The 12,160-nt window shown below is 48.6% G+C and overlaps 1 long non-coding RNA gene across 1 annotated transcript in view; it reads left to right on the top strand.

Moving 5' to 3' along the window:
* The first annotated feature begins 530 nt into the window (after window positions 1-530).
* Window positions 531-12,160, top strand: part of LOC139232430 (uncharacterized) — a 33,412-nt gene continuing 21,782 nt past the window's right edge. Inside the window, exon 1 of the long non-coding RNA XR_011588008.1 lies at window positions 531-569. This is a non-coding gene — a long non-coding RNA (uncharacterized lncRNA). The remainder of the gene's footprint in view (window positions 570-12,160) is intronic.

The following is a 12,160-nucleotide window of genomic DNA, read 5'->3' as shown; positions in this document are numbered from 1 at the left end:
CAGCTGCAAGCTCTGCCCCCGTTTTGTCTCTGGGTGTGAGCTGGGGCTGCGCTCAGGGGCGGGGCGGGGAGTGGAGCCGGGAGCCGGGCTCTAGCAGGGTGGGGGGAGGGAGAGAAAGCTTCCTGACGGTGGCGGGGCTGCTCGTGTGACACTCACCTGAGGCGGTAAGGATTCAACCTAATGCCGTTATCCCAGTCATACAGAACCCTTTTTAAAAAAAATCGAATGCCGATTCTAGTTCTTTCGGTTGACGGTTGGAACCGTTATGTAGCGGAGAGGTGATCGCTGCTACTCAACCTAACCTGAAACAAAGGAGCGGGGCGGGCCCTGTCACCCAGCTCGTCTCGCTCCTTGTGTGGCGATTGGCGAGCGAGCGAGCAGCTCGGCCAGTGGTTGGCTAGACGGCCTGTCAATCATCCGCGGCTCGGGACGACGAGCTCTCCCTCTGAGGTTCGGTTGAGGCGGAGAGGGCTGTGTCGGGAAGGTGAAGCGTTTCGTGTCTGCTCGCTCGTCCCCACTTGTCACTCAATTGGGGACCCCCCCCGAAGGCGGTGTCAAGGATCGAAACGGTGAGCGACTCCCCGGACCGGAGAGAAGCTGCAGCTGCTGGAGGCAAGTCTGAGTGCACGGTCCGGATCGGGGAGGTGGGGAGCGGAGTTTAAAGAGCGGCGGGATCGCCGCACATCGCACGGTCCCAGTAACCCGCCCCAGGCGATGTGTCTGTACCGTGTTGGGAGGTCAGGACTCCGCAGTGAGATGGGATGAAGTAGGTGCCGTCGCTCCCAGCGCCTGCACGGTTATCCCGGAGCACGGCCGCGCCGAGAGGGGAAGGAGAGGCTGAAACTACGCCTTATCTCCCCGGGCAAACCGGTGTGCGAGGGCTGGAAATCCCGCTCCCCCAAGTTTGTCCTTTGGCTTCATCTGGAGCTGGGATCACCGCTGCGCAGAAAGGGAGCCGACTGACTGACTCGCATTGGGACGTTTTTGTGCAGCATACGCTGGGTCTGACCCTAGTAACAATACAAGAAAGACTTTCACTTACGTTGTTAATATTCTCGGGACACCCCGAAGCTTTACACTTTAACGAATTAATTATTTGCATAAGTGCCTAGAGGCGTCCACATTTGCAGACAATAGGAGGCATAGTAAGTAATTCTGAGGGCCAAAGGAAGCTGCACGGGATATTGATATAAGGGCACAATGGGCAAAAAAGTGGAGTATAGAATTCAATATCAATAAATTTGAGGTGGTTTAAAATAAACGCAGTTATATTTTGGAAATAGCTAGGTGATGTGGAAGAGCCAAAAGATTTGGGGGTGCTCACTCTGAAGACATTGAAAGCAAGACCTGAAGTGAATAAGGTCTGAAAAAGCTGATGGAATACTGGGTTTTGTGATAAGAGATGTACAATATAAAAATCAAGATGTAGTGTGAGGCTATATAAAACTTGAGACCGCTGTTTCAGTACTGTGCAGTTTTGGGTTCCACATATAGGAACAAGGTTGAGGTAATCGAGAAGGCATGGCACAGATTCACTAGGATTCTGCCTGCTAGCAGGGTATACAAATACAAAAAAGACATTTAAAAATTGTGATAATTTTCACTTTGAACAGAGGAGATTAAGGGATGATTTGGTAGTGTTTAAAATTGACAGGATTGGACCGAGAAGATAGAAAAGAACTGTTTGCAGTGGTTGAGAGGCATAGAATGAAGGGACATAGATATAAGATTAAATATACAGAGAGGAGGAGAAACCTTTTTACAGAGTTTTGTGAGGCAGTGAAATGCACTTAGTGATTGAAGCACCAACCATGTCCACATTTAAGAATAGGTTAAAAGAAAGGGATTATGGGCTTGTGAGGCGAATAAATGCTAGCGTGGACTGCTTGCTAAATGAACCTGTTTCTGTGTTACAATTTTTATGTAATTCTATGTAACGTATAGTCATTGTTGTTTTCTACATAAATGCAACATTAAATTTGTGCACTACAAGGTTCTACAAACAGCAGAGATAAAAGACAAGTTAATGCATTTTGCTGATGGCGGTTGAGCAAAAATGCTGGACAGGGCACTCTTGAAGTAGAATGAATGAATGACTTGCATTTATATAGTGCCTTTTGCAATCTCTGAATGTTCCAAAGCACTTTACAGCCAATGAAGTACTTTTAAAGCATAGTTACTGTTGTAATGTTGGAAAGCATCAATGGGATCTTTTATATTCAGGTAGACAGGGCCTCAGTTTAATGTGCTCTCCAAAAGACAGCACTTCTGACAATGTGGTACTCCTTCAATACTGCACTGAAATCGTAAAATTAATGGATTGAAAATCACAGTTTGGGGGTGTGCCATTTTGCAATGTGTACTTCTGTATTTGTAAGAAATGCAGTCACATTGTTTTTATCCTGATGTTCTTTCTCTTCTCAGTGCTCGAACTTCATTCTGGCGAGTGACTAACTTTAAAGAGACATAGACAAGTTAGTAAATTGGGCAGGTAAATGTTGGTTGAAATGTATATTAAATGGAAATAAGAGCAGAGAAATTTAGTTTTTTAAAAAAGGTACCCTGAGTCTTGCACATAAAAGCATAGATTACAAAAGCAAAGTGGTTCAGCTGCAGTTAGAATATTAGGCTGAATTTTCTGCTTCCAGCCAGAGGAAGGTTGGGGGTGGGACCTCTGCCTGCCCTAGACTCTGCCACAATTTTGACTCATTTTCCTGGGTTGGGGTCGGTATCTGCAGGATGGGATCCCTGCCACAAAAAGGGAGACTACCTCTGCTGAAGCGGAAGATGTTGTAGCACTACAGGGAACTCGTGGAAAGGTGGAAGAATTGTTCCAAAGTATCTGGAAAGTTTTTAAACAGAGGCCTTAGACTGGACAAAATGTTTGGGAGGTAAATGACTGGGATCTTAATGGAGGGAGAGATGGCCACTACTAGGCTCTTTCCTTCCAATCATTGATCTAGCAGACCTTTTGCCACTTCATGTTGTACTGCCACCCCTTTCCTCATAGTCTTTGGAATTGGTGGTGACAGGTAGGGTTTCCAGCCTGTCTGCCTACCATTAAACTTGGGTGGCATAGTGAAGGAAATTCCAAGCAGTGTCCAGTTTTGGATGTCCTACTTTAGGAAAGATGGAAAGAATGCAGAAGAGATTTACTCAGATGCTGCCAAGGTTGATGTTTTAGTTATGAGGAGATCCTGGGGCTCCTCTTGTTAGAACAGAGAAGGTTAAGAGGAGAACATCATTGTCTCTTTTTAAAAAAAAAACTGACCCCTCCATCCTTGCAAACTACCACCCCATTTCCAACCTCCCTTTCCTCTCCAAAGTCCTTGAACGTGTTGTCACCTCCCAAATCCGTGCCAACTTTCCTGGAACTCCATGTTTGCATCCCTCCAATCAGGTTTCCGTCCCTGCCACAGTACTAAAATTATTCTTATCAAAGTCACAAATTACATCCTTTGTGACTGTGTCCTTCTTGACCTGTCTGCAGCCTTTGGCACGGTTGACCACTCCATCCTCCTCCAATGCCTCCACTGTCATCCAGCTGGGTGGGACTGCACTTGCCTGGTTTCGTTCTTATCATCCTAATCATAGCCAGAGGATCACCTGCAATGGCTTCTCTTCCTGCTCTTGCATCGTTGCCTCTGGTGTCCCCCAAATATCTATCCTTGGCCTCCTCCTATTTCTCCTCAACACAGTGTCAGTTTCCACATGGTGGCCCTGCCTTCAGCTGCCTAGGCCCTAAGCTCTGGAATTCACTCCCTAAACCTCTCCACTGTCGACCTCTCTTTCCTTCTTTAAGATGCTCCTTAAAACCTACCTCTTTGACCAAGCATTTGATCATCTGCCCCAATTTCTCCTTGTGGCTCAGTGTCAAATCTCATTTTATAACACTTCTGTGAAGTGCCTTGGGACGGTTTACTATTGAGTCAGGAGGCATGAAGCAGGTCTGCAGAGACATAATGGAGCTATTAGGTCCTCCTTATTCTGCTTCTAATGACATTGCGTAAGAGTCTGAGTTGACATGCATAGTATAGTATTAGGCAGTCCCTCGTGTCGAGGATGACCTGCTTCCACACCAAAAAAAGATGAGTCCACATGTGTTTCAATGAGGGACCTGACATTCTAGATCCCGAGCTACATCTCAAAGGGTGGAAGATGCCTCTGTGTAAATTCTTTTAACGTGGAGTGGCCATTGCACACCAGGCACCACACGGGCTTGACAGAGCAAGGCCTTGGTCCAGTGGCAAGGGTTAACCAAGACAACTGGAGACCAAGCTCTGCTGCGCCATCCCTGGACCCTGATCCACTGTTGTTAAATGCTCTGCTGCTCCTAGGCCACGACCCCGCTGTTGTTATATGCTGCGCCACTTCTGGGTCACGACCCTTTCGCTCCTCTACTCCGACACTGCCGCTCCTGGGCCACGAGCCCACCACTCCCGGGCCCCAACATCATTGCTCCTCCACTGCTCACCACCTCCGGTTGCCGCTCCCCGCTGGTCTCGAACGCCGCTTCCTGCTGGCTTTGATCTCTGGGCCTCGCTGCTCCTCCTCCACCTGGGTCCCAACCCCGCCGCTGGTCTCGTTCCTCTCCAATGGGCTGCCTGAACTCCGATGATGTCAATCCAGTCACCTTTGCACTCCTGGACCAGCTAGTGCTGCTCCTTGCAGTGGTTAGCTCTTCCTTTTTATCCCCAACCTGCTGCAATGGTGTTCTCTTGCAGGTCGGGGGAGGGGTGGGGGTGCCCTGCCATGCCATGCATAAACAAACTCCACAAAAGGCCAAAGAATATGACCTTTGCAAAATCTGTTCCAAGACTCTCTGCCTGGTGACTTAGCATTCTAATCAAACATATATTCTTCAAGGTCCATTAATAGACTGCCCCTCAGGTTCAGAACCTGTCCCCATTCACATTCTGGTAATTGAATAGTCTCTGGGGCAGTTTCCTTGAATTGTGCTAACAAAACAGCAAGTATGGCTATACTAACTACGTGTTCACAAATAGGGAAATGTTAGTGTCCTTTTAAAGTAGTGGGTGATCAAAAAGGTGTCTATGATAGAATTAGTCAAACATAGACTCCAGATAGAGCAAGCTTGATGGGTTAAATGACCATTTATTGTTCTGGATCTTATATACTTGACAGATTTGAGTCAAATCTCAGTCATAATTTCCTGCCAATATGATGGATTTGCCCGAGAAGAATTCTGGCCTCTTTTGGCTGAGAAACCCTCATTAGTTCAACAATGCCCCTAGGGGTTGGAGAGAGAGTAATCAGAATGTATTCCCTTTTCAAAAGTCTGTGGCTGCTGAAGCATTAAAGAGCGAGCTCGAAACATGGAAAGTAGTGCTGAGGAAGTGTAGGGTGACAAAGAAAGGGAGAGCCAGAACTATAACAGTGGTCAAAATCTAGCACTCTCTGTTTATGCCCACATCAATTATTCTCAATGTAGGATTTCCAAAGGAGGTACTGTAAGAACATAACATGAGAATTAGGAGTAGGCCATTGGGCCCCTCGAGCCTGCTCCACCATTTAATATCATGGCTGATCTAATCTTTGGATCAGCTCCACTTCCCTGCCTGCTCCCCAAAACCCTTCACTCCCTTATTGATCAGAAATCTGTCTATCTCCACCTTAAATATGTTCAATGAACGTGCCTCCACAATGCTGTGGGGCAGAGAATTCCAGAGATTTATGACTTTTTTTGGGAGAAGAAATTCCTCCTCATATCAGTTCTAAATGGGTGACTGCTTATTCTTAACTATACCCCCCCCAGTTCTGGACTCCCCCATGAGTGGAAACATCCTCTCTGCATCCACCTTGTCGAGATCCCCCTGTATCTTATGTTTCAATAAGATCACCTCTCATTCTTCTAAACTCCAATGAGTATAGGTCCAACTTACTCATCTGTTTTCATAAATCAATCCCCTCATCTCTAGAATCAACCTAGTGAACCTTCTCTGAACAGCCTCCAATGCAAGTATATCCCTCCTTTAAATGAGACCAAAACTGTACACCGTAATCTAGTTGTGGCCTTACCAATACCCTGTACAGTTGTAGCAGGACTTCCCTACTTTTATACTTCATCCCCATTGCAATAAAAGGCAACATTCCATTTGCCTTCTTGATTATTTGCTGTACCTGCATACTATCTTTTTGTGTTTCATGCACATGGATCCCCAGGTCCCTCTGAATTGCAGCATTTTGTAGTTTCTCTCCATTTAAATAACATCTTAAAAAAAAATTTCCTGCCAAAATGGATAACCGCACACTTTCTCACATTACTCCATCTGGCAAAAGTTTTCACTGTCTGTCACTTAGCCTGTCCTATACCTTTGTGGATTTTTTGTGTCCTCTTCATAACTTGCTTTCCCACCCAGCTTTGTATCATCAGGCAAAGGACAGATCAGTGCCAGGCAGATCGGAGATGGGACTATAACAACTTTTCTTTAATCAGTGTTAGCAGTAGTACATCAGTGTCTCATCTGAAGATTTGAACCAAAAAGGAGATGGACTAGCTTGAAGGATAAGCATGTACATGACAAACACTAACATCAGTGACCATAATTTCCTGGCAAATTTCTTAGTGTGCTAGTGTTTCACCCTTTTGCCAAAACTCTAAGTAGCCATTGTAGTAAAATATTTTCCTAATTTCTTCCTTCATTCTTTTGATGATTACCTTAAATTTATTCCCTCTAGCTATCATCCATTGATCAGTGAAAATAATTTTGAACATTGTTGTCAGATAACTGCAACAACAACAACAACTTGTATTTATATAGCGCTCATCCATGCCTTTGTTACCTCTAGACTTAACTATTTCAATGCACTTCTGGCTGGCCTCCCACATTCTACCCTACGTAAACTGGAGGTAGAATGCCCGGGTCCTAACTCGCACCAAGTCCCGCTCACCCATCATCCCTGTGTTCGCTGACCTACATTGGCTTCTGGTTAAGCAACGCCTTGATTTCAAAATTCTCATCCTTATTTTCAAACCCCTCCATGGCCTCGCCCCTCCCAATCTCTGTAATTTCCTCCAGCCCACCAACCGCCCTGCCGAGATATCTGCACTTTTTAATTCTGGCCTCGTGCATCCCTGATTTCAATCGTTCGACCGTTGGTGGCTGTGCCTTCAGCTGCCTATGCCCTAAGCTCTGGATTCCTTCCCTAAACCTCTCCACCTCTCTACCTCTTTCCTCCTTAAGACGCTCCTTAAAACCTACCTCTTTGACCAAACTTTTGGTCATGTGTCAGCTGTGGCTCAGTGGGTAGCACCCTTGCCTCTGAGTTAGAAGGTTGTGGTTTCAAGTCCCACTGCAGTGCTGTACTGTCGGAAGTGCTGTCTTTCGGTTGAGACATTAAACCGAGGCCCCGGCTACCCCCGCAGATGAACATAAAAGATCCGATGACATTATTTCGAAGAAGAGCAGGGGAGTTATCCCTGGTATCCTGGCCAGTATTTATCCCTCAATCAACAAAACGAGATTATTTGGTCATTATCACATTGCTGTTTGTGGGAGCTAGCTGTGTGCAAATTAGCTGCCGAGTTTCCCACATGACAAGTAACTAAACTCCTAAGTATTTAATTGGCTGTAAAGCGCTATGAGATGTCCAGTGATTGTGAAAGGCGCTATATAAATGCAAGTCTTTTTCATCTACCCTAATTTCTCCTTATGTGGCTCGGTGTCAAATTTTGTTTTATACTCTTGTGAAAGGCCTTGGGATGTTTTACTACATTAAAGGCACTATATAAATACAAGTTGTTATTGTTATCCAGATGTGTGTACCACACTCCTGCTACTGACTCCCCAGCCATCTCCGGATTCGCCGCCTCGGTCTCTGAGGCAAGCTTCTTTCTCCTGTTAGCAAGGAATAGCAGCATGAGCTCTATGGAGGCATCAGTGACTCTAGGCACAGCCATGGCATATTGCAAGCCCCACAACCCCCCGAGATGTCTGCGCTCCTCTAATTCTGCCCCCTTGCGCTCCTTTAATTCTGCCCCTTGAGCATCCCTGATTATAATCGCTCAACCATTGGTGGCCATGCCTTCGGTTGCCTAGGCCCCAAGCTCTGGAACTCGCTGCCGAAATCTCTCCGCCTCTCTTTCATCCTTCAAGACGCTCCTTAAAACATACCCCTTTGTGCTAACTTCTCCTTATGCGGCTGTGTCAAATTTTTTATCTCCTAGTATGCCTGTACAGCGCCTTGGCAATGCTTTCACTACGTTAAAGGCGGTATATAAATACAAGTTGTTGTTGGTCTGGCCAACATGTAATGAACACAATCGCATACTATATATATTTTCTCTTGGTGCCTTCATGGTAATTAGGAGTGGACAATAAATAGTGTCTTGTCTGTGTCATCCACAACCCATGAACAAATATTAAAAAGTTGTTCATGATGCACATGTTGACTCTCCTAGGGATTTTTAAATGTTTGGACTCGTGGAGTAGATGGGTGTTACAAGAGGATGATAGGAACTCTACATTATATGCCTCTAATTGCCATAAGTATTTCAGTTTTTCACTGTGCCAAAGACAATCAAAACCAGTGTTTTTCATTAGTTAAAGATTAACTCCAGACTTTGGGGTCAAGTTTTGGGCCGTGCCTAGAATGGCGCAGCCCCGCGAGCCACGCCTGATTTCCGCACTCAAAACCGCGCCTAAAACTTGCCTCGGTATTCTCCCCGCTGCTGGAACGTTCCAGGCCCTTGGCATGGCGCAGCGCAGCAGAAGGGGTCGGGGGCGGAGCCAGGTCCCGGCGCTGAAAACAGTGCTGGGACCTCTACACATGCGTGCTAGAGTGTGCGCACATGTGCAGTAGCTCCAGGCGCCCGAGGCTGTGTGGGAGGGGCCCGAAGCACGCTGCCCCGAGCCCTGGCCGAATGGGCTCACTGGGGCGGCGAAGATCGGACTGGACCTCCCTCCTCTTGAGCTCCTGCACCCCCCGCCCCACCCCTTCAGCTCTCGCTCCCACCGCCCCCCCACCTCCTGTTGAGCTCCCGGTCCGGTGTGGTCCCGCCCCGTTCAGCTCCCGCTCCCTCCGTCTCTTTGGTGGGGCCCGGCCACCCGGCATCTTGCTGGGGGTGGGCCCCGCCCGAAGGTCTTTGGACCAGCATCCTCTCGTTGGTCGGGCACGCTCAGCCTCTCGTCACCCCCCCCCCCCCCGCATGCCCTCACCTCTCCTCTCTTTCCCCATCCACCCCCCTCTTCCACCCTTCCACCCTCCCCCCCCCCCTCCCCGCCTCTCCTTCCACCCTCCCCCCCTCCCTCCCTCCCCCCCCTCCCCCCCGCCTCTCCTTCCACCCTCCCCCCCGCCTCTCCTTCCACCCTCCCCCCCCCCCCCGCCTCTCCTTCCACCCTTCCCCCCCCCCCCCCCGCCTCTCCTTCCACCCTCCCCCCCCCCCCCCCGCCTCTCCTTCCACCCTCCCCTCCCCCCCCGCCTCTCCTTCCACCCTCCCCTCCCCCCCCGCCTCTCCTTCCACCCTCCCCTCCCCCCCCGCCTCTCCTTCCACCCTCCCCCCCCCCCCCCCCTGCCTCTCCTTCCACCCTCCCCCCTCCCCCCCCCCGCCTCTCCTTCCACCCTCCTCCCCCCCCCCCCCCCCGCCTCTCCTTCCATCCTCCCCCCCCCCCCCCCCCGCCTCTCCTTCCATCCTCCCCCCCCCCCCCCCCCGCCTCTCCTTCCATCCTCCCCCCCCCCCCCCGCCTCTCCTTCCACCCTCTCCCCCCCCCCCCCGCCTCTCCTTCCACCCTCCCCCCCCCCGCCTCTCCTTCCACCCTCCCCCCCCCCGCCTCTCCTTCCACCCTCCCCCCCCCCGCCTCTCCTTCCACCCTCCCCCCCCGCCTCTCCTTCCACCCTCCCCCCCCCCTTCCCTCTCCTTCCACCCTCCCCCCCCCTTCCCTCTCCCTCCACCCTCCCCCCCCCCCTCCCCTTCCCTCTCCCTCCACCCACACCCTCCTTCCCCCTCCCTCCACACTCACTCCCCACCTCCTTCCCCCTCCCTCCACACTCACCCCCCACCTCCTTCCCTCTCCCTCCACACTCACCCCCCCACCTCCTTCCCTCTCCCTCCACACCCCAGTGCTGCAGTCGGTGAGTAGAAATTTACTTTTTTATTTATTGATTTTTAAAAAAAATTTTTGGTTGAATTACTTTATTTATTATTGATGGTTCTTTATTTGTCAAAGTGATGTGTTTCATGTTTGTAAACTCCGTGCTCCCCCCCCCATCTCTCTTCCTTACGCCTGATTTCTAAGTGTAGGCAAGGTTTTTCAGACCGTACAAAAATCCATACTTACTCCATTTTTAAGTTAGTTTGGAGTAAGTTTTCGCTGCCTGAAGTTGCAAAACAGGCAGAAATGGCCGGACACGCCCCCTTTATAAAAAAAAAATCTGTTCTAAAATGAAACTGTTCTAACTCCTAACTCACTAGAACTGGAGCAAACTAAATGCCGAGAATTGCAATTTCTAAGATATTCCATTCTAAACTAGTTGCTCCAAAAAAATAGGAGCAACTCAGGCCGAAACTTGACCCCTATCCTACTGCAGCAGTAGCAGCTTGGTTATATTCCATGGCCCAAGGCATGCCTGTTGGTTTTGGGGATATTCTCTGGAACTGTCAAATCTCGTCAATTGACATTAGCAAGGCTTTATTATGGTACAAAAAGCAGAGTATTTTTTTAAATGGTGAGAGGCTGGGAAATGTTGGTGTTCAGAGGGACCTGGATGTCCTTGTACATGAATCACCTGGAAGTTAACATTCAGGTACAGCAAACAATTAGAAACGTAAATGGTCTATTGGCCTTTATTGCAAGAGGATTTGAATATACGAGCAAAGACGTCCTAATGCAATTATATACGGCTCTTGAGGCCACACTTGGAGTATTGTGTAAAGTTTTGGTCTCCTTACCTAAGGAAGGATAGACTTGTCATAGAGGGAGTGCAACAAAGGTTCAACAGACCGATTCCTGGGATGGGGGGATGGGAGGAAAAGTAATGTGTGAGGAGGACACACACAATCTGCAAAAGGACATAGACAGGCTAAGTGAGTGGGCAAAAATTTGGCAGATGGAGTATAATGTCGGAAAGTGTGAGGTCATGCACTTCGGCAGAAAAACTTGGAGCAAGTTATTATTTAAATGGAGAAAGATTGCAAAGTGCCGCAGTACTGCGGGACCTGGGGGTACTTGTGCATGATACACAAAAGGATAGTATGCAGGTACAGCAAGTGATCAGGAAGGCCAATGGTATCTTGGCCTTTTATTGCAAAGGGGATGGAGTATAACAGCAGGGAAGTCTTGCTACAGCTATATAATAGAAACATAGAAAATAGGTGCAGGAGTAGGCCATTCGGCCCTTCGAGCCTGCACCGCCATTCAATGAGTTCATGGCTGAACATGCAACTTCAGTAGCCCATTCCTGCTTTCTCGCCATACCCCTTGATCCCTTAGTAGTAAGGACTACATCTAACTCCTTTTTGAATATATTTAGTAAATTGGCCTCAACAACTTTCTGTAGTAGAGAATTCCACAGGTTCACCACTCTGGGTGAAGAAGTTTCTCCTCATCTCAGTCCTAAATGGCTTGCCCCTTATCCTTGGACTGTGACCCCTGGTTCTGGACTTCCCCAACAGAACATAAGAACATGGAACAGGAGTAGGCCATCTAGCCCCTCGAGCCTGCTCCGCCACCCAACAAGATCACGGCTGATCTGGCCGTGGCCTCGGCTCCACTTACCCGCCCGCTCCCCATAACCTTTAATTCCCTTATTGGTTAAAAATCTATATCTGTGATTTGAATATATTCAATGAGCTAGCCTCAACTGCTTCCTTGAGCAGAGAATTCCACAGATTCACAACCCTCTGGGAGAAGAAATTCCTTCTCCACTCGGTTTTAAATTGGCTCCCTCGTATTTTGAGACTGTGCCCCCTAGTTTTAGTCTCCCTGACCAGTGGAAACAACCTCTCTGCCTCTATCCTGTCTATCCCCTTCGTTATTTTAAATGTTTCTATAAGATCACCCCTCATCCTTCTGAACTCCAACGAGTAAAGACCCAGTCTACTCAATCTATCATCATAAGGTAACCCCCTCATCTCCGGAATCAGCCTAGTGAATCGTCTCTGTACCCCTTCCAAAGCTAGTATATCCTTCCTCAAGTAAGG

This window comes from Pristiophorus japonicus, chromosome 1, assembly GCF_044704955.1.
Source record: "Pristiophorus japonicus isolate sPriJap1 chromosome 1, sPriJap1.hap1, whole genome shotgun sequence".
Classification (NCBI taxonomy): Eukaryota; Metazoa; Chordata; class Chondrichthyes; family Pristiophoridae; genus Pristiophorus; species Pristiophorus japonicus.
Note: the sequence above shows the minus strand (reverse complement) of the source record. Positions and strands in the feature narration are given on the sequence as shown.